Source organism: Topomyia yanbarensis, chromosome 2 (assembly GCF_030247195.1).
Source record: "Topomyia yanbarensis strain Yona2022 chromosome 2, ASM3024719v1, whole genome shotgun sequence".
In the NCBI taxonomy this organism is placed as follows: Eukaryota; Metazoa; Arthropoda; class Insecta; order Diptera; family Culicidae; genus Topomyia; species Topomyia yanbarensis.
This window is the reverse complement of record NC_080671.1, coordinates 253,730,804-253,755,301: the sequence shown is the minus strand read 5'-3', so window position 1 is coordinate 253,755,301 and position 24,498 is coordinate 253,730,804. Positions and strand designations below refer to the sequence as shown.

Below are 24,498 nucleotides of genomic sequence, written 5' to 3'. Positions count from 1 at the left end.
AGGCGAGGTATTCGATACTGTGCGTTAGTGACACTTGACGTGAAGAATGCATTCAACAGCGCAAGCTGGGATGCCATCGCGCTCTCGTTACACCGGCTTAGCCTACCGGTGGGTCTGTACCGGATCCTGGAAAGTTACTTCCAAAACCGCGTACTGCTATACGAGACCGATGCCGGTCAGAAAAGGGTTCCGATTACCGCCGGAGTCCCGCAGGGCTCGATCCTAGGCCCGGTGCTATGGAACCTCATGTATGACGGGGTTCTGAGACTGAAGTTCCCTCCTGGGGTCAAGATCGTCGGCTTTGCCGACGACGTAACCTTGGAGGTCTACGGGGAGTCAATTCCTGAGGTAGAACTAACCGCAGAACACGCGATTAGCACGGTGGAGGAATGGATGAGCGCGAGAGGCCTGGAGCTCGCTCATCATAAGACGGAGGTAGTTATCGTCAACAACCGCAAGTCGGCACAACATGCAGTTATCCATGTGGGAGAAGTCGCGATCACTTCACAGCGAAGTCTGAAGTCTCTCGGAGTCATTATAGACGACAAGCTGACCTTCGGCAGCCATGTCGACTATACGTGCAAGAGAGCGTCGACTGCTGTTGCGGCACTATCGAGAATGATGTCCAACAGCTCAAAGGTGTGCGCCAGTAGACGTAGGTTACTGGCAGGCGTTGCCGTATCTATCCTCAGGTACGGCGGCCCGTCATGGTCAAGAGCACTGAGGGTAACCAGTTACCTACAGAAACTGGAGAGCACCTATCGCGTGATGTGCCTCAGAGTGATATCTGCCTACCGCACGGTATCACACGATGCATCATGCGTGATAGCGAGCATGATGCCAGTCGGGCTGGTCATTCGGGAAGATGAGGAGTGCTTTGAGCTACGTGGAAATAGGGGAGCCCGCGAGCGCACCAGGGTGACCTCGGTCGCCAGATGGCAGCGTGAGTGGGACAACTCCTCGAAAGGTAGGTGGACCCACCGGCTGATACCTAGCATATCGAGCTGGGTGGGAAGACCCCATGGGGAAGTTCACTTCCACCTGACACAATTCCTGTCAGGCCATGGCTGTTTCCGTCAGTACCTCCACAGGTTCGGACACGCGGAGGTCCCAGTCTGCCCGGACTGCCCAGGTGTAGATGAAACTGCCGAGCACATACTGTTCGTATGTCATCGGTTCGACGTCGAAAGAAGAGCAATGCTTGACGTCTGTGGCTGGGACACAACCCCGGATACCCTTATTCAGCGGATGTGTCAAACGGTGGAGAAGTGGAACGCAGTCTCGGCTGCTACCATCCAGATTGCCAGTAGGCTACAGGTAATCTGGAGAACCGAGCAACAGACGGCGGGCACGGCTAACTAGTGATTGGTTAGTTGGAGCGAAAAAGGCCAAGCGCAAAATAAGAGAGTGAATGGTCTGTTCATGCCGAGGTAGGTTGGCGCAGCGAATGGCAACCGCGTAAGTGGTAAACCCAGCCACCCCGAAGCAAGACAGAAGAGTGAGTGTATAGGCGTATAAGTGGACTGCCTCATGCCAAGACGGGAGGGTCGTAGCGTAGTATGTTGGAACTAAGCTATCGATGCCTCATGGCGTGGCAGAGGAGTGAAAGGGTGAGCATCCAAGTCAGTCTCACACTGCATGTTAAGGGTGAGCATAAAAGTCAGCCTCACAGGTTGGTAGAGGCTAGCACAAAAGTCAGCCTAGCAAGGAATGAAAAAGGTGAGCACAAAAGTCAGCCTCGCATGGTATGTCAGAAGTGGGGCCTAAGAAAAATGTCCCACATGGGATGCCAGAGGGAGTGACAAAGGTACAATAGAGTGGCACGATTGAGAGTGAATCAGGTGATAGGGTGAGCACCCAAGTCAGCCTCACATGGATGGGTAGGGCGAGCACAAAAGTAAGCCTAGCAAGGAATGAGTAAGGTGAGCACACAAGTCAGCCTCGCATGGAACGTAAAAGGTGAGCACAAAAGTCAGCCTCATGTGGGAGTGTTTGAGAGTGAATCAAAGTGTGATTGAGAGAGCACCCAAGTAAGCCTCATACAGGATGTATGATCGCGCGAGTGAGAGTGAATGAGTACATTCAGTACAGCCATCCCCCCAGAAGTAATACCGAGAGGTAGTTCCTGGGAGGAATGATGGCGGAGCCCAATGGAGTTTAGTCGGTATTAATGGCTGGTCACCATTTGAGTCCGACACGCCCCCAGTGCACCCCGTGTGGTAGATTGGACCCTACCGTTAGCACGTGTACTGGGCTAGGACATAAAGGTCTTCTCCATTGTAAAAAAAAAAAAAAAACACATTCACACACACATTCACACACAGACATACACACACATGCAGACTTTATCCGAAAATGTGCCAAAATCCAAGAAAGTGAATCGTCGTCAAATTTTTTTTCGAGTTTGCTTCAAATCTCGACGTTTCATGCACCTTGAACACATTTAGCATCAAAAATAAAAATTCTATTTTTAATTTTTCCTATAGTTTATATGAGAAGTTTCTGTGTGGCCGCACTCTGAAACCCGTAATTCCGGAACCAGAATTCCGATCGATCCAAAATTCAATAGCAGCCGATGAGAAGGTTTCACCTTTCATTTGAGACTAAGTTTGGGCAAATCGGTCCAGCCATCTCTGAGAAAAATGAGTGATATTATTTGACACATACGCACATACATACACACACATACACACACATACACACACATAACTCCGCTAACGTTGCTTCTGGGAGAAATGCTTCTGGTGCTGAAGCGAGGCGCACAATCTAGTGCGGTATTCAAGGCCTTGGCCCAAGAGGTCCTTGGTGAGGGCGCCCAAGTCAGGTCGCTAGGGTCGGAAATGACTCTCCAGTGCAAGCATCTGGACGAGTTCACGACCGCAAAAGACGTCGTCGCAGCCGTTAAGGAACATTGCGACGTCACAATCGAGCGGGCCTCTGTGCGATTGAGAGATGGACCCTCTGGCACCCAAGTAGCCTACCTCAGGCTACTGAAGGCGGATGCCAAAAAGGTAACCGAGAAAGGGAAGCTGCAGATCGGCTGGTCGGAATGCCCTATTAGCATACCCCAGCCGCCTTCAGTGGATAGGTGCTATCGGTGCCTTGAGTCCGGCCACAAAGCCTACGAGTGCAAGGGCATAGATAGGAACAAACTATGTCGTCGCTGCGGCGAGGAGGGACATAAAGAGCGGGGTTACACTAAGGCACACAAGTGCCTTATCTGCACCGCTAAGAAGCAAGCCCATAAACATGCTATGGGCGGACCTTCGTGTCCCTTCGGTGAGTTAAATAAGAAGAAGCCGTGAACGTCACACAGCTAAATCTTAACCATTGTGCAGCAGCCCAACAGCTGCTGTGGCAGTCGGTCTCGGAGTCGAGGACAGATGTCGCCCTATTATCAGACCCGTACCGCATCCCTGCCGGCAACGGCAATTGGGTGTCGGACGGGTCTGGAATGGTGGAAATCTGTACAACGGGACGGTTCCCGGTTCAAGAGGTAATACACCCCTCCGCCGAGGGTGTGGCGATTGCCAAGATCAATGGTGTGTTCTATTGCAGCTGCTACGCCCCACCAAGGTGGCCAATAGAACAGTTCAACCAGATGATCGACAGGCTCTCGTCGGACCTAGTGGGCCGGAAACCGGTAGTCATAGCGGGAGACTTTAACGCTTGGGCAGTGGAGTGGGGCAGCCGCTGTACAAATAGCAGGGGTCAAGCGCTAATGGAGGCGCTTGCGAAACTCGATACTGTGCTAGCTAATAATGGCTCCGCTAGTACATTCCGTAGAAACGGAGTGGTGGCGTGGATTGACCTAACATTTGCCAGCCCGAGTCTGGCTCCAGGCATGGAATGGAGGGTAGACGAAGGCTACACCCATAGCGATCATTTAGCAATCCGCTTTAAGATCAACTATGGTGTGCAGCATCCGAGGGCGGGAGATCCCTGTCAGGTACGCGGGTGGAAGTCCAATCACTTCGACAGCGAAGCTTTCACCGCGGCCCTGGGACTGGAGGCCAACACCGACAGTCTAAGCGGGGATGCGCTGGTAGCTGTTCTATCACGCGCGTGCGACGCCACTATGCCGAGAAAAACACTGCCAAGAAACGGTAGATGCCCGGTATACTGGTGGAGTGCCGAGATTGCAGCTCTACGGTCAGCCTGCCTCAGAGCTAGACGTAGGATGCAAAGAGCTCGCACCGAGGATGCAAGAGAGAACCGCTGTGAAGTGTTTCGAGCTGCGAAATTGGTCCTTAACAAGGCTACTAAAAGCAGCAAGAGAGCGTGTTTCGACAACTTGTGTGAGAGTGCCAACGCGAATCCGTGGGGTGACGCCTACCGGATTGTGATGGCCAAGACCAAAGGGGGCTCCTCACCCCCAGAACGGTCTCCGGACCGGTTGGCAACGATTATCGAAGTACTCTTCCCGTCTCGAGCCACAAGCCCCTGGCCACAAGCCCCTGGCCACCTGCACTACGAGACAGTGCGGGCACGGCCGAAATGGTGGCTCCAGTGACGAATGAAGAACTACTCGCAGTGGCTAAATCCCTAACAATGAACAAAGCTTCAGGGCCGGATGGAGCTCCAAACAACGCTCTCAAGGCAGCGATCATAGCGAACCCGAACATGTTCAGGCTAGCTATGCAGAGATGCCTTGACGAGTGCCGTTTCCCCGATAGATGGAAAAGGCAGAAACTGGTGCTGTTGCCGAAGCCCGGGAAGCCGCCAGGCGACCCATCGGCGTACCAATCTGTCTGATAGACACGACTGGCAAACTGCTTGAGAGGATCATCCTCAACAGGCTCACCCCGTACGCGGAAGGTACGGACGGTCTGTCAAGCAACCAGTTTGGCTTTCGGAAGGGTAAGTCCACAGTGGACGCTCTCAACTCAGTGATAAATACTGCCGAGATAGCGATCCAACGAAAAAGGCAAGGTATTCAATACTGTGCGTTAGTGACACTTGATGTGAAGAACGCATTCAACAGCGCAAGCTGGGATGCCATCGCGCTCTCGTTACACCGGCTTAGCCTACCGGTGGGTCTGTACCGGATCTTGGAAAGTTACTTCCAGAACCGCATACGAGACCGATGCCGGTCAGAAAAGGGTTCCGATTACCGCCGGAGTCCCGCAGGGCTCGATCCTAGGCCCGGTGCTATGGAACCTCATGTATGACGGGGTTCTGAAACTGAAGTTCCCTCCTGGGGTCAAGATCGTCGGCTTTGCTGACGACGTAACCTTGGAGGTCTACGGGGAGTCAATTCCTGAGGTAGAACTAACCGCGAACACGCGATCAGCACGGTGGAGGAATGGATGAGCGCGAGAGGCCTGGAGCTCGCTCTTCATAAGACGGAGGTAGTTATCGTCAACAACCGTAAGTCGGCACAACATGCAGTTATCCATGTGGGAGAAGTCGCGATCACTTCACAGCGAAGTCTGAAGTCTCTCGGAGTCATTATAGACGACAAGCTGACCTTCGGCAGCCATGTCGACTATACGTGCAAGAGAGCGTCGACTGCTGTTGCGGCACTATCGAGAATGATGTCCAACAGCTCAAAGGTGTGCGCCAGTAGACGTAGGTTACTGGCAGGCGTTGCCGTATCTATCCTCAGGTACGGCGGCCCGTCATGGTCAAGAGCACTGAGGGTAACCAGTTACCTACAGAAACTGGAGAGCACCTATCGCGTGATGTGCCTCAGAGTGATATCTGCCTACCGCACGGTATCACACGATGCATCATGCGTGATAGCGAGCATGATGCCAGTCGGGCTGGTCATTCGGGAAGATGAGGAGTGCTTTGAGCTACGTGGAAATAGGGGAGCCCGCGAGCGCACCAGGGTGACCTCGGTCGCCAGATGGCAGCGTGAGTGGGACAACTCCTCGAAAGGTAGGTGGACCCACCGGCTGATACCTAGCATATCGAGCTGGGTGGGAAGACCCCATGGGGAAGTTCACTTCCACCTGACACAATTCCTGTCAGGCCATGGCTGTTTCCGACAGTACCTCCACAGGTTCGGGCACGCGGAGGTCCCAGTCTGCCCGGACTGCCCAGGTGTAGACGAAACTGCCGAACACATACTGTTCGTATGTCATTGGCTCGACGTCGAAAGAAGAGCAATGCTTGACGTTTGTGGCTGGGATACAACCCCTGATACCCTTATTCAGCGGATGTGTCAATCGGTGGAGAAGTGGAACGCAGTCTCGGCTGCTACCATCCAGATTGCCAGTAGGCTACAGGTAATCTGGCGAACCGAGCAACAGACGACGGGCACGGCTAACTAGTGATTGGTTAGCTGGAGCGAAAAAGGCCAAGCGCAAAAAAGGGAGTGAATGGTCTGTTCATGCCGAGGTAGGTTTGGCGCAGCGAATGGCAACCGCGTAAGGGGTAAACCCAGCCACCCCGAAGCAAGACAGAAGAGTGAGTGTATAGGCGTATAAGTGGACTGCCTCATGCCAAGACGGGAGGGTCGTAGCGTAGTATGTTGGGACTTAGCTATCGATACCTTATGGCGTGGCAGAGGCGTGAAAGGGTGAGCATCCAAGTCAGTCTCACACGGCATGTTAAGGGTGAGCACAAAAGTCAGCCTCACATGGTACGGTAGAGGCTAGCACAAAAGTCAGCCTAGCAAGGAATGTCAGAAGTGGGGCCTATCAGGAATCAGTAGCGTCTGGCTCAAATGGCACGTTCCCCATGTTGATCGGAGATTTGTGCTTTGCCAAGAATCGTCTTTTCATCATTTTCCTGATGCGAAGGATTGGGGAAGTGGTAAGGTTCGGGGTAAGGAAAACAACGACACAGAACAATTAAAACAGAGCATTCTGCACCCTCGGAGTGATGCTGAACGATCTGCAGGTGCTACAACAGCAGGAATAAAACTTCCAACCCCCGGAGGGATTTAGAACCTCTACTCAAACAGTGAGCGGGTATATCAACACCCCCGAGGGGATATTGAGATAACAGAACGACAACCCCCTCGAAGAGATATTGTCATTCAAATACGGCTAAAAAAAACTATAGCTCTTTACCACACTGGGTTTAAACAATTTTCGCCAGAAATACCAAAGATCGGTCGTCAATACTGCAAAAATACCGCTGTAATCGACTTGGCCCTTCAGAAATTCCAAGCAAGCTAGAGCGGTTGCATCAACACCCCCGAAGGGATATTGAGGCAACAGAACGACAACACCCCCGAAGGGATATTGTCATTCAAATTCGACTTAAATCGATTTAGGTTTATAAACCTTCGCCGTGACTTTTTGGAAGCCATAGTTCAGTTTATAACCATGCCTTGCTAGAAAGTCCAGAGATTGATCGTCGATACTGCAAAAATACTGCTGTATTTTCTCTGTAACCGACTTGGTTCTCAGAATTTCCCAGCAAACTGCCCGCGAACCAGTATTTTGAAAATCTAGCCTCATCAAAACGTCAGAACTCCGCAAAGATTCCTTGGAATTCCATGGAATGTAAAGGAATATCTTATTCTGATGAAGGCTATATGGTTCGACAATAAAACGGAAGTCTCCTGCTTTCCCACTTATCATCTCCAATTTCTGTTTCAGCCAGATACAGCTTTGTTCGTTATCCGGAGAGAACCAAACAATGCCATACCTTAAGCCAAATCCACTGAAGCTGGGGATGAAGGAGTCAGGTGGGGTTGAAAAGAGACACCCATGAAGATCTTTTAACAGATCGTCCTTCAGTGCAACCGTAAAGTGACCTTTCTCCAACCTTGCTTGTACTCGATGGTTATTGAGACACAAAGGCTCTATACCATGAGTCGAAGCATTGTTTGGAGAAGCACCACTGCGGTTGCGCTTTTTTCTTTGATTTTTATCAAATTTTTTACCCATGTTTATGGGTTTAGAAAGAGTCTGCTTCTCACTACTATCAGTGTTTACACCTGATGTTGCAGGAAGAGACTCAAGTTTCGATTCCATTTTACCAAAAAAAAAATATCGAAAAGTTGAAAAAAAGTGGAGGTGACCTGCACGCAGCAACGGTTGGATCCAAAAGAGTGGGAATTTGCACTGTGGAAAGTTCCGCACAATAAAATTTAGTTTTGCACTACCACTTATTCAAAACAGAAATTCAACACATTAGAACCGCAAGAATATGCTACGTCTAGTAGAAGTACACTGACAGCTAGGAAGATCGAGAACAAACACCAACCACAATAGATTAGTGTGTCTACGATTTCAGTCTACCAAGCACATACAGAAAGTATCTAGATCCGAAATTTGTAGTACACTGTCGCTCAAAATTTCCGAAACAGCCCTGTAAAAGCTGCATGAACAAGGGAACACGGAAGTATATACGGAGAGAGCACGACGGACATTAAACATTTGAGTGACTGAAAGTGTCACCAAGTGATTACTTCTCAATGACACACAAACTAACTACCGTCGTGTGTCTCCGAAGATGCCCGGGAACCCGAGCCAATCCAACTATTTCATACCTGTTCGAAAACATCTGAACGGCAGCGCACCACTGTTGATGAGATTTATTCTCAATCTGTGCTTGTTTTCATAACCCTCCAAAGCACAACACCGTCGCAAAAACAACACAGCGAAGGAATCCCCCAGTAAAAGCATTTACTGCTTTTATTTTTGAGCGCACCTCACCATACTGCTCCAAAGACAGTGCTGCGTATCTGAGGATCCAGAAACAAAATAAGCCTCACTCTTGGCCGAACCCATACTTGAGACAATATTCGCTCAACAGTACACAGTATAAAACTGTTGAAGGATACCTACAAATTTAAATAGCTGTGATTATGGCCAGGCAATAGACGGCCAATCGCTGCGTAATCAATAAGTAATCCAAATGCGCATATGGTAACATGCGATACACTGATTGTCTGAAAAACTTACCAGCGGACTCATATTTTACAAACCTGATTACGAGCCATTGCTGCTCATAAAAAGGAAGGCCAGAGATTGGTTTAAAACCAACTGCTCTGAACAACTTATCAACGTGATACTGTAACCATCACGATATAGTACCGCAAACAAAGAGAAGTGCGGAACGGCACAGGAATTAAGTTTGATCGCAGAAACCGACTGCGAAAACAAACACACTAGACACTACCACTGTGTGGTGATTCATATACATAACACCATGCTATTATCACTGCGACGTACAGTGATGCAATCTCACTTTCGTACACTGCTATGTGGAATGATATACGCAGTAGAGGTGTACGAATATGAAATTGTTTCACTGTACGTTATTTTCGCACACAGCACAGCGGGTATACTGATATAACCCGACAAATTGCACAGCAGCCATTACGAGGCCGAAAAAACTGGTAGATAAACCACTAAATTAGGTGCTTTTTGCCCATTTACGGCATCACTAGCACAACTAGAATGGAATTACATTCCAACAAATAGCGAAAAACACTTCACTGAATTTTCACCCGCAATGTTTACACCGTAAAAACCGCCTTTTCGGTGACCGTTCGCGAGAAAACGTCCACTACCCAGACACTCGCGCACTACGTGGCTTGGCAGAGGCGTGAAAGGGTGAGCATCCAAGTCAGTCTCACACGGCATGTTAAGGGTGAGCACAAAAGTCAGCCTCACATGGTATGGTAGAGGCTAGCACAAAAGTCAGCCTAGCAAGAAATGTCAGAAGTGGGGCCTAAGAAAAATGTCCCACATGGGATGCCAGGGAGAGTGTCAGAGGTACAATAGAGTGGCACGATTGAGAGTGAATCAGGTGATAGGGTGAGCACCCAAGTCAGCCTCACATGGTATGGGTGGGGCGAGCACAAAAGTAAGCCTAGCAAGGAATGAGTAAGGTGAGCACACAAGTCAGCCTCGCAAGGAACGAAAAAGGTGAGCACAAAAGTCAGCCTCATGTGGGAGTGTTAGAGAGTGAATCAAAGTGCGATTGAGAGAGCACCCAAGTAAGCCTCATACAGGACGTATGAACGCGTGAGTGAGAGTGAATGAGTACATTTAGTACAGCCATCCCCCCAGAAGTAATACCGAGAGGTAGTTCCTGGGAGGAATGATGGCCGAGCCCAATGGAGTTTAGTCGGTATTAATGGCTGGTCACCATTCGAGCCCGACACGCCCCCAGTGCACCCCGTGTGGTAGATTGGACCCTACCAATAGCACGTGTACTGGGCTAGGACGTAAAGGTCTTCTCCATTGTAAAAAAACACATGCACACACATACATACACACATACAGAGACTAAGTTTGGGCAAATCGGTCCAGCCATTTCTGAGAAAAATGAGTGACATTTTTTGACACATACGCACATACATACACACACATACACACACATACACACACATACACACACATTCACACACACATACGCACACAGACATACACACACATGGAGACTTTTTCCGATCTCGACGAACTGAGTCGAATGGGATATGACACTCGGCCCTCCGGGCCGGGATTAGCTTGACGTTTTTCAGAGTGATTGCATAACCTTTCTATATGAGAAAGGCAAAAAAATCCCTAATAAGTTTGTGAAAATTTTAAACCATTTGAAATTTTTTAATAGTTTAATTTTTTATTTAACCGTGATTTTTTAATAAATAGTGACCATCGCTTCACAACGTAGTTTATTTTTTCATGGCTTGCGGTGAGCACGATCTCTCGAATTGCTGAACTGAAAATTATGGAATAGAAATTAATTTTTAGTATTCTTTACAAATTTAACTCGCCGCGCAGATGGCTCTGAATTAGACCCGCTGGTGCCCTAAGACGATTTCGCTAAATTTTCAGAGCACTGTGTACCCAGTGCATTAACGCAATTGACGGAAGGTTATCGAAAAGATTCGTGAAAATGAAAATTCCAGTAATGATGATCATTTTCCCAAACGGTTCGTTTTCGAGAGGTTTTTATTTGTTCTTTGGCATTAGGGTTAGCGATAATAATTGAAATCAAGGATACTACTGGGAAGTCACCTTTAGAAAAAGTCGATGTAGAAGTAAAATTTGGAACTATGCACGCATGCACTTCAGAGATAGCGTGATATCAGGAGCTGCGATTTCATTTCAACGCTTTTTTGTGAAAAGGGCGATACTTACAAATGTAAACATAAGGCTTTTTTCATACATGCGAATGAGTGCTTTTAAACGCAACAAATTAACCTAAAAATTTTGATTCTACGATATTGCTTTCTTAAACTACAGCAAAAAATACAACGGGCGAAACTGTATTTTAGTTTGTTTATTTAAAGTTTTGCCCTTCAACCCTCCATGCAAACAAACAGGGCGATACTTCATTTGCTAGCAGTTTAGAGGCGAAACTGTTGTTTTCGTATGTTTTTAGGATTATCAAGCTGATACCAGCTGTAAATAATAACAATGATCGCTATTGAAAAAACACGGACGAAATCGGTGGTGCAGAACGGTAGTTATTGTAAAAAAACGTAACAGCGATACTTTAATGCTGATAGGTGGGACCGAAAAAGTAAACAATCGCCAAAGGGGCGATACTATCATTTTGTCAATTTCAATAGCAAAAACAAATTTTAATTTAATAATTTCAAATACTCTATGAAGTTTTGGGTTTCGATCACTGAATCATGCAAGCTAGGATGTCAAAAAACACAATAGTTCTTAAATAGGAAATAAAACCAAGTCTGGAAATATTCACTGTTGATTTTCTTTGAATGGTATAACTGCTAGTATCGCCCTTTTCAAGAAAAAGCGCTGATTTCTTAGTTCTCAGTCGCGTTGGAAATTTGAGTAAAATATAAACTTCAAATCGATTAAAAAAAATCGTTTTTTTTTGTTTCAGTACAATATATAGCCCCTTTAGGAAAATTCAGTTTTCCCACCACAATATAGATATTTTATTAACAGAGCATTAACAATAATTCGTTGGTATGTCTATTTTATGGGCCATTTTTTCGCTTTCCCATTGATTTGGTTTGAGATTTCTAGCACTGATGTTGTCCAATGCTGATTTGAGCGATTCTCTGAGTCCTGCCACTATCCCATGTAGTATGTGATATAATATCCGAAGTGGTGATAAGAGTTATAAGAAATGTCTCATCACACTGTTAGGTGGATTAAAAGCGTTTTTTTTTCAATAAATTACTTTGGAAAGGCTACCTAAACTCATTAGCTGAAACATGTGAAGGCATCTTTCAATGCGAAATTTTCTCACCTTTCGAATGGAACTAAAATATTTAAAATATAAAGTATACTTTTAAAGTTAGAGGTGTTTTAAGACAAATAAGTTTTTTACACAAAAAGTTCAATAACTCTGTAACGGTTGAGATTTGATGGTATGTGTAGAACAATTTTTTTCTCCAAATATGGCAGTCTATCACCCCCGAGAGATTCTTAACCATGAACCAAACACCCTGTATATATATAAATATAAATATATATATATATATATATATATATATATATATATATATATATATATATATATATATATATATATATATATATATATATATATATATATATATATATATATATATATATATATATATATATATATATATATATATATATATATATATATATATATATATATATATATATATATATATATATATATATATATATATATATATATATATATATATATATATATATATATATATATATATATATATATATATATATATATATATATATATATATATATATATATATATATATATATATATATATATATATATATATATATATATATATATATATATATATATATATATATATATATATATATATATGCAGGGTGTTTGGTTCATGAGTAAGAATCTCTCGAAGGGTGATTTACTGTCATATTTGGAACAAAAAATCGTTCTACACATGCTATCAAATCTCAACCGTTACTAAGTTATTAAACTTTTTGTGTTAAAAACTTAGTTGTCTCAAAATAGCTCTAACTCAAAAAATATACTTTGTATTTCAAATATTTTAGATCCATTGGATAGGTGATAAAATTTTCCACTGAAAAATGTCCTCAAATGTTTCAGCTAATTAGGTTAAGTAATCTTTTCACAGTAATTTATTTAAAATTTAACAATTTTGATCGATTTTTCGTTCACTTCGCGAAAATCTTAATAGTTAACATCACTATTTTAATAATTCAAATTGTTAGTCTTGAAAAGTTGTATAATTTGTTCTTTGACATGATACACTTATCTTGTCTTGTTTTCATGTGTTTGGGTTATTGAACTTGGATATTGTTATCTCATATTCACTAATACTAGCTCTTATTGAAAAAATATGGCACTTATTGTACCTTTTATTATTTTGATTCGAAAGCCTGGAAAATTTTGCAGAGAAAAATGTATTAATACCTTTCAGTTAAGTGAATTTAGTATTCTTTTTGAAGTTAATTAGTTGAAAGTTAGTGTTATTTTCTTAAAATAGTAAATAGTAAACTTCACCATTATTATAATGGAATTAATGCATCTCAGCAAGTTCTAAAATTCTTCATTTGACTCCATTCAATTATCACTTTTAGCTTCGAAACAAAATCATTTTTATCTTCTTGTTTCATATGCAAAAACAACGATTTCGAACCCACTGCATTTGTGATGAGGCCATGCTGTGTTAACTATTAAATTGCAGCGAAATGAAAAGCGATAGGGACAAAGTATCAAATAACAAGTTATAGAGCACTATGCTATATTTCACCCTAAGGAGGAAAATTTAGTAAAAACCAAAATTTCTCACTAGGGTGAAAATTTGTTGGTAAAAACCAGTCTTTGTACAGGAGGGCACAAATCCTTATTTCATACTATGTTGCGTTTCGGCTTCGCCTCATCAGAAACTGACACTAACACATTGTCGGAATAGATTAGCGCCGGCTTGACGCAAATCCCTTAAAACTAAAACACACTATGTGTTTCAATCAAACGACTGATCAAACGTGATGTCCCGTTCGAGCAGAAGTTCTGTTTATGCCGATGAGACACAAGTGAAGCCGAAACTTGTCTTGGCTTAACAGGCCTATGCGAAAGCACTATGCTATATTTCACCCTAAGGAGGAAAATTTGGTAAACACCAAAATTTCTCACTAGGGTGAAAATTTGTTGGTAAAAACCAGTCTTTGTACAGGAGGGCACAAATCCTTATTTCATACTATGTTGCGTTTCGGCTTCGCCTCATCAGAAACCGACACTAACACATTGTCGGAATAGATTAGCGCCGGCTTGACGCAAATCCCTTAAAACTAAAACACACTATGTGTTTCAATCAAACGACTGATCAAACGTGATGTCCCGTTCGAGCAGAAGTTCTGTTTATGCCGATGAGACACAAGTGAAGCCGAAACTTGTCTTGGCTTAACAGGCCTATGCGAAAGCACTATGCTATATTTCACCCTAAGGAGGAAAATTTGGTTAAAACCAAAATTTCTCACTAGGGTGAAAATTTGTTGGTAAAAACCAGTCTTTGTACAGGAGGGCACAAATCCTTATTTCATACTATGTTGCGTTTCGGCTTCGCCTCATCAGAAACCGACACTAACACATTTTCGGAAGAGATTAGCGCCGGCTTGACGCAAATCCCTTAAAACTAAAACACACTATGTGTTTCAATCAAACGACTGATCAAACGTGATGTCCCGTTCGAGCAGAAGTTCTGTTTATGCCGATGAGACACAAGTGAAGGCGAAACTTGTCTTGGCTTAACAGGCCTATGCGAAAGCACTATGCTATATTTCACCCTAAGGAGGAAAATTTGGTAAAAACCAAAATTTCTCACTAGGGTGAAAATTTGTTGGTAAAAACCAGTCTTTGTACAGGAGGGCACAAATCCTTATTTCATACTATGTTGCGTTTCGGCTTCGCCTCATCAGAAACCGACACTAACACATTGTCGGAATAGATTAGCGCCGGCTTGACGCAAATCCCTTAAAACTAAAACACACTATGTGTTTCAATCAAACGACTGATCAAACGTGATGTCCCGTTCGAGCAGAAGTTCTGTTTATGCCGATTACCAAATTTTTCTCCTTTACCAAATTTTCCTCCTTAGGGTGAAATATAGCATAGTGCTTTCGCATAGGCCTGTTAAGCCAAGACAAGTTTCGGCTTCACTTGTGTCTCATCGGCATAAACAGAACTTCTGCTCGAACGGGACATCACGTTTGATCAGTCGTTTGATTGAAACACATAGTGTGTTTTAGTTTTAAGGGATTTGCGTCAAGCCGGCGCTAATCTATTCCGACAATGTGTTAGTGTCAGTTTCTGATGAGGCGAAACCGAAACGCAACAAAGTATGAAATAAGGATTTGTGCCCTCCTGTACAAAGACTGGTTTTTACCAACAAATTTTCACCCTAGTGAGAAATTTTGGTTTTTACCAAATTTTCCTCCTTAGGGTGAAATATAGCATAGTGCTTTCGCATAGGCCTGTTGAGCCAAGACAAGTTTCGGCTTCACTTGTGTCTCATCGGCATAAACAGAACTTCTGCTCGAACGGGACATCACGTTTGATCAGTCGTTTGATTGAAACACATAGTGTGTTTTAGTTTCAAGGGATTTGCGTCAAGCCGGCGCTAATCTATTCCGACAATGTGTTAGTGTCGGTTTCTGATGAGGCGAAGCCGAAACGCAACATAGTATGAAATAAGGATTTGTGCCCTCCTGTACAAAGACTGGTTTTTACCAACAAATTTTCACCCTAGTGAGAAATTTTGGTGTTTACTAAATTTTCCTCCTTAGGGTGAAATATAGCATAGTGCTTTCGCATAGGCCTGTTAAGCCAAGACAAGTTTCGGCTTCACTTGTGTCTCATCGGCATAAACAGAACTTCTGCTCGAACGGGACATCACGTTTGATCAGTCGTTTGATTGAAACACATAGTGTGTTTTAGTTTTAAGGGATTTGCGTCAAGCCGGCGCTAATCTATTCCGACAATGTGTTAGTGTCGGTTTCTGATGAGGCGAAGCCGAAACGCAACATAGTATGAAATAAGGATTTGTGCCCTCCTGTACAAAGACTGGTTTTTACCAACAAATTTTCACCCTAGTGAGAAATTTTGGTTTTTACCAAATTTTCCTCCTTAGGGTGAAATATAGCATAGTGCTTTCGCATAGGCCTGTTAAGCCAAGACAAGTTTCGGCTTCACTTGTGTCTCATCGGCATAAACAGAACTTCTGCTCGAACGGGACATCACGTTTGATCAGTCGTTTGATTGAAACACATAGTGTGTTTTAGTTTTAAGGGATTTGCGTCAAGCCGGCGCTAATCTATTCCGACAATGTGTTAGTGTCAGTTTCTGATGAGGCGAAACCGAAACGCAACAAAGTATGAAATAAGGATTTGTGCCCTCCTGTACAAAGACTGGTTTTTACCAACAAATTTTCACCCTAGTGAGAAATTTTGGTTTTTACCAAATTTTCCTCCTTAGGGTGAAATATAGCATAGTGCTTTCGCATAGGCCTGTTGAGCCAAGACAAGTTTCGGCTTCACTTGTGTCTCATCGGCATAAACAGAACTTCTGCTCGAACGGGACATCACGTTTGATCAGTCGTTTGATTGAAACACATAGTGTGTTTTAGTTTTAAGGGATTTGCGTCAAGCCGGCGCTAATCTATTCCGACAATGTGTTAGTGTCGGTTTCTGATAAGGCGAAGCCGAAACGCAACATAGTATGAAGTTATAGAGAATATTAAGGGGCAACAAATGAACAATAGTGACGATAAATTTAGTTGATTAATAATTAGAATAATTACAAAAATCACCAAAAAAACGCAAATTTTGAGTTATTTTACTAGTAAAAAGTCATGTAGTACATTTAACTAAAAGATATCTGTACATAAATCGAATGGAAATTTTATCAGCTTTCCAATGAAGCCCTGATAATAGCGATATGAAGCATATTTTTAAATTAGACTCTTTTAAGAACTTTCAAGTCAATTACAGGAAAAGTTTAGAAGTCAAATTACAAGGAAACGAGAAGAGATAGGAATATTATGTTGAAGAACAAATTATGAATCGTCCTCAAACCCAACTTTTGGATAAGAGAAATTGCTATAGTCATAATTCATTATTTTGAGAAAATTAACAAAAACCTCATCAAAAACACCAACTTTTAACTACTTTACAACTAAAAGGTAATTAAAACTAATTATTCGAAAGATATGAGAACATTATTCAATAGAAAATTTCACCTTTCCAATGGCACTAAAAGATTTAGAATACGATGTACACTTTTTGAGTTAGTTTGTTTTAAGATAATCATGTTTTTAACACAAAAAGTTCAATAACTCTGTAACGGTTGAGATTTGATGGTATGTGTAGAACGATTTTTTGCTCCAAATATGACAGTAAATCACCCCTCGAGAGATTTTTACTCATGAACCAAACACCCTGTATACAGAGTGTTTGGTTCATGGTTAAGAACCTCTCGGGCGGTGATAGACTGTCATATTTGGAGAAAAAAATTGTTCTACACATACCATCAAATCTCAACCGTTACAGAGTTATTGAACTTTTTGTGTAAAAAACTTATTTGTCTTAAAATACCTCTAACTCAAACAGTATACTTTTTATTTCAAATATTTTAGGTCCACTGGGAAGGTGAGAAAATTTCGCATTGAGTGATGCCCTCACATGTTTCAGCTAATGAGTTTAAGTAGCCTTTTCAAAGTAATTTATTGAAAATTAAACAATTTTAATCGATTTTTCGTTCATTTCTTGAAAATCCTAATAGTTAACCTTATCATTTTAATAATCCAGATTGTTAGTCCAGAAGAGCTGCATAATTCGTTCTTTGACATGATACACTTACCTTTTCTTATTTTCATGAGTTTGGGCTATTCAACTTGGATATTTTTTTTCTCATTTTCACTAATACCAGCTCTAATTGAAAAAGTATGGCACTTATTGTACTTTTTTTCTTTTTATTCTAAAGCCAGGAAAATTTTACAGAGAAAAATTTATTAATACCTTTCAGTTAAGTGAATTTAGTATTCTTTTAGAAGTAAATTAGTTTAAAGTTAGTGCTATTATTAACATTTTTTTTAATTTTCTTAAAATAGTAAATAATAAACATCACCATTATTATCATGGAAATAATGCATCTCAGCAAGTTCTACAGTTCTTTCTTTGACTCTATTCAATTATCTCTTTTGGTTTCGACGCAAAATCGTTTTTATCACATCGTTTCATATGCAAAAATAACGATTTAACGATTTCGAACCCACTACATTTGTGGCGAGGTCATGCTGTGTTAACTATAAAATAGCAGCAAAATGAAAAGAGATATTGACAAAGTGTCAAATAAAAAGTTATAGAGAACATTAAGGGGCATGAAATGAACAATAGTAACGATAAATTTTGTTGATTAATAATTAGAATAATTAAAAAACTCTCCAAAAACACAAATATTTAGTTATTTCGTTAGTAAAAAATCATTTAGTACACTTAACTAAAAGATATTTGAACATGCACTGATAGGACATTTTCTCAGCTTTCCAATGAAATCATGTAAATAATGATATAAAGCATATTTTTTAGATTAGAGTCTTTTAAGCACTTCCATGTCGGTTACAGGAAAAGGATAGTAATGAAAAAACAAAGAAATGAGAAGAGATAGGAATATGACGTCCAAGAACAAATTATGAATCGTCCTGAAACCCAACTTTTGAATAATGGATATTGCTATAATCATACTTCATTATTTCGAGAAAATTAGCAAAAACCTCCTCAAAAACACTAACTTTTAACTACTTTACAGCTAAAAGGTAATTAAAACTAATTAACTAAAAGACATGAGAACATCATTCAATATGAAATTTTCTTACCATTCGAATGAAACTAAAAGATTTAAAATACAAAGTATACTTTTAATGCTAGAGGTATTTTAAGACAAATAAGTTTTTTACACAAAAAGTTCAATAACTTTGTAACGGTTGAGATTTGATGGTATGTGTAGAACAATTTTTTTCTCCAAGTATGACAGTCTATCACCCTCCGAAAGGTTCTTAACCATGAACCAAACACCCTGTATATATATATATATATATATATATATATATATATATATATATATATATATATATATATATATATATATATATATATATATATATATATATATATATATATATATATATATATATATATATATATATATATATATATATATATATATATATATATATATATATATAATATATATATATATATATATATATATATATATATATATATATATATATATATATATATATATATATATATATATATATATATATATATATATATATATATATATATATATATATATATATATATATATATATATATATATATATATATATATATATATATATATATATATATATATATATATATATATGTAAAAGCCTCTGCTTTGGAAAATTTCTTTTTAAAAAGTAAAGCTGAACTAACCTACTCGACAGCACACCATAAAGACTGATTTATTCAGTGTTTATCGAACACCTGAGTCCCTAGCTTGATTCCTAGAACTGCTGATCTTGCACCTGGTAACGGTGGCTCCCATGATGGTCCGATGTTTGGTCGTTCACGTGTGTTCCACGTACGCGACGCTGGCTCAGCTATTACGATGCTTTTGGCCGAGTTGTCATTTATGGTCGTTAGGGCGGATTCGCGCTTAACTGCTTCCCTTCAAGTATTGCCCGTCCCGAGCAATTTTCTATTTTTGTAAACTGGTAATATTTAACAAGTATAAAAATGAACAATGCGAAAATGAGGACAACTGCTGTGCTAAGCGATAAAAATTCAAGTCGGTGTTCCACGTTAACTATTTCGAGGCGGTTGCTGTTTGCTATGTTGAGTTGGTGTAGCTCTGATATGTTTACGTGCCGCTCTATTTGCATAGTTTGTATTTTGCCTGATTGCAGTGGCAAAATTGTTGGTTGATAGAACCGTAGTTCAAAATTTTCGAACAGTTCGTTCCTAATGTGGAGTGAGCAATTATGAAACGTTACAAATGGATTCCGGTTAACGTCCTATTGCTGATGCCGCAGGTGCTGTTGATGCGTACGTCTTGGTGAACGGATATCACCAACAGTGTTCCTGGGGTTAGTGGTCTTGTTTCTGATGACGGAGGTTTTTCTGATAAATGGCACTTTCCGTGTTGGCCTCTTAGAAGTGGAGCTTCACAAGGATCATCGCTGATTTCAATCAATTGTTTCCTCTTGCAGATTGTCACTCTGACAATATTTAGTTTCGCTAACATTATACAATATTCAATTGATTTTAGTGTGTTCAGAAGGGAGTCTAGTTGAAAAATAATTGAAATTGTATGATTTTCTGTTATAACATAATCTTCGTTGTCAATGATTTTATTAAGTACATTTTGTTGGTTTCTGAAACCATTGGTAATCATATTGAGTCTATTTTCGAATTTAGAATTTATTTTTATTTGTCTATTGTTCTGCTGGATTAATACATTTTCTGTTCTCCTGAGGTTATCTAAATTAGAATTAATTATGTTCATATCTTCAGCATCTAGATTCCCTGTCACCGTTTTACATTTCTTACAAAAGAAATGTATAGGATTCGCTCAAACTTTGAAAACTTTTTCCGAGGCCCGGAGGGCCGAGTCTCATATACCAATCGACTCAGCTCGACAAATTGAGACAATGTCTGTATGTGTGTGTGTATGTGTGTATGTATGTATGTACAAAATGTCATGTAATTATCTCAGCAATGGCTGAACCGATCTTAATGAAACTAGTTTCAAATGAAAGGCCTAACGTTGCCTTTTGACACTATTATTTTTGATTTTCGATATGTTGTTTACTTTCTGAGATATGGGCGATTTTGTCAAAAAACAGCAGGTTTTTTGCAAATAACTTTCGAACAATACAATACTGTCTCACAAACTACACATAAATAGAAATCTTGTAAAAATCCCTTTCTAACAAGCTATAGATTGTCAAAATTCGTGCACGAGCGGCGGAGATATTAAACATTTTGTATTTTTAGTCCTCGCTTACCAATTTCCACTAATTAAAACGTGTTTAATCCACCTAACAGTGTGATGAGACATTTCTTATAACTCTTATCACTCTCTTCGGATATTATATCGTTTGAGAGCATTTAGAACTTGATGCTTCGCGATGTTTTTGATAACACATACTACATGGGATAGTGGCAGGACTCAGAGAATCGCTCAAATCAGCATAGGACAACATCAGTGCTAGAAATCTCAAACCAAATCAATGGGAAAGCGAAAAAATGACCCATAAAATAGACATACCAACGAATTATTGTTAATGCTCTGTTAATAAAATATCTATATTGTGGTGGGAAAACTGAATTTTCCTAAAGGGGCTATATATTGTACTGAAACAAAAAAAAACGATTTTTTTTAATCGATTTGAAGTTTATATTTTACTCAAATTTCCAACGCGACTGAGAACTAAGAAATCAGCGCTTTTTCTTGAAAAGGGCGATACTAGCAGTTATACCATTCAAAGAAAATCAACAGTGAATGTTTCCAGACTTGGTTTTATTTCCTATTTAAGAACTATTGTGTTTTTTGACATCCTAGCTTGCATGATTCAGTGATCGAAACCCAAAACTTCATAGAGTATTTGAAATTATTAAATTAAAATTTGTTTTTGCTATTGAAATTGACAAAATGATAGTATCGCCCCTTTGGCGATTGTTTACTTTTTCGGTCCTATCTATCAGCATTGAAGTATCGCCCTTACGTTTTTTTACAATAACTACCGTTTTACACCACCGATTTCGTCCGGGTTTTTTTCAATAGAGATCATTGTTATTATTTACAGCTGGTATCAGTTTGATAATCTTAAAAAATACGAAAATAACAGTTTCGCCTCTAAGCTGCTAGCAAAAAAAGGATCGCCCTGTTTGTTTGCATGGAGCGTGGAGGGCGAAACTTTAAATAAACAAACAAAAATACAGTTTCGCCCGTTGTATTTTTTGCTGTAGTTTAAGAAAGCAATATCGTAGAATCAAAATTTTTAGGTTAATTTGTTGCGTTTCAAAGCCCTCATTCGCATGTACGAAAAAAGCCCTATGTTTACATTTGTAAGTATCGCCCTTTTCACAAAAAAAGCGTTGAAATGAAATCGCAGCTCCTGATATCACGCTATCTCTGAAGTACATGCGTGCATAGTTTCAAATTTTACTTCGACATCGACTTTTTCTAAAGGTGACTTCCCAGTAGTATTCTTGATTTGAATGATTATCGCTAATCCTAATGCCAAAGAACAAATAAAAACCTCACGAAAACGAACCGTTTGGGAAAATCATCATCATTACTGGAACTTTCATTTTCACGAAACTTTTCGATAACCTTCCGTCACTTGCGTTAATGCACTGGGTGCACAGTAGGGTGACAGGAAAAAAATGACCCCTATCGGCCCACCTCTGCGTCGATTCCTAGTCCCACCAGGAGTACTTGCACCAAATTTGAAGCAAATCGGACAAGTCTAACTACCGGACCAACGGGCCTGAAATTTGTATGGGAATTTTCAACAATTTACATGGAGAAAACTCACCAGCACGCATTTTCGCCGCTAGGTGGCACTGTATGCATCGTATTATCACTGTAAGTGAAAATAAGAAGGATAATTGAATTGTCTATAACTTCGTCGAAGACTGCAAGTAAATCCGACTATGTTAAAAGAAGTTATTAAACTTTTAACGAAGTGATGTCTGAGTCAGTTTTGCATGGGGCCTAATAGTGCATGGTTGTGTATCAGTACTCGATTCACACGAACTAAACATTTTTGTGAAATAATCGTTAGGTTTAGCTCAATGGTATGTTCAGAAGAATTATAGTAAATAATACGAGTCATGCTTTGATTAGAAAATTTTAGTTCCACCTGTTACCGCATAGAGGGCGCCAACGCTAACTTTTCAACGGAGAGAGATAGAAATTTGGTGTTTTCTACAAAGTTATAGAACAGGCATTTTTCAGTATTTCTTCTGAACATCTTGATACTCTATCTCTCTTCTATGAAAAGTTAGTAGTGGCGCCCTCTATGCGGTCACAGGTGGAACTAAAATTTTCTAACCAAAACATAACTCGTATTATTTACTATAATTCTTGTAAACATACTATTCGGCTAAATCTAACCATTATTTCACAAAAATATATAGTTCGCGGGAGTCGAGTACTGATACACAACCATGCACTGCTAGGCCCCATGCAAAACTGACTCAGACATCACTTCGTTAAAAGTTTAATAACTTCTTTTAACATAGCCGAATTTACTAGCAGTCTTCGACAAAGTTGTAGATAATTAAAATATCTTTCTTATTTTCACTTACAGTGATAATACGTTGTATACAGTGCCACCTAGCGGCGAAAATAAAAACACAAATATTTAGTTATTTCGTTAGTAAAAAATCATTTAGTACACTTAACTAAAAGATATTTGAACATGCACTGATAGGACATTTTCTCAGCTTTCCAATGAAATCTTGTAAATAATGATATAAAGCATATTTTTTAGATTAGAGTCTTTTAAGCACTTCCATGTCGGTTACAGGAAAAGGATAGTAATGAAATTACAAAGAAATGAGAAGAGATAGGAATATGACGTCCAAGAACAAATTATGGATCGTCCTGAAACCCAACTTTTGAATAATGGATATTGCTATAATCATACTTCATTATTTCGAGAAAATTAGCAAAAACCTCCTCAAAAACACTAACTTTTAACTACTTTACAGCTAAAAGGTAATTAAAACTAATTAACTAAAAGACATGAGAACATCATTCAATATGAAATTTTCTTACCATTCGAATGAAACTAAAAGATTTAAAATACAAAGTATACTTTTAATGCTAGAGGTATTTTAAGACAAATAAGTTTTTTACACAAAAAGTTCAATAACTTTGTAACGGTTGAGATTTGATGGTATGTGTAGAACAATTTTTTTCTCCAAGTATGACAGTCTATCACCCCCCGAAAGGTTCTTAACCATGAACCAAACACCCTGTATATATATACATATATATATATATATATATATATATATATATATATATATATATATATATATATATATATATATATATATATATATATATATATATATATATATATATATATATATATATATATATATATATATATATATATATATATATATATATATATATATATATATATATATATATATATATATATATATATATATATATATAAGTAAAAGCCTCTGCTTTGGAAAATTTCTTTTTAAAAAGTAAAACTGAACTAACCTACGCGACAGCACACTAAAGACTGATTTATTCAATGTTTATCGAACACCTGAGTCCCTAGCTTGATTCCTAGAACTGCTGATCTTGCACCTGGTAACGGTGGCTCCCATGATGGTCCGATGTTTGGTCGTTCACGTGTGTTCCACGTACGCGACGCTGGCTCAGCTATTACGATGCTTTTGGCCGAGTTGTCATTTATGGTCGTTAGGGCGGATTCGCGCTTAACTGCTTCCCCTTCAAGTATTGCCCGTCCCGAGCAATTTTCTATTTTTGTAAACTGGTAATATTTAACAAGTATAAAAATGAACAAT

General features: G+C 40.1%; 1 protein-coding gene across 1 annotated transcript in view; it reads left to right on the top strand.

Moving 5' to 3' along the window:
- The window catches only part of LOC131678444 (inaD-like protein), a 1,280,364-nt gene that overhangs the window by 567,363 nt on the left and 688,503 nt on the right, over nucleotides 1-24,498 (top strand). The window lies entirely within an intron of this gene.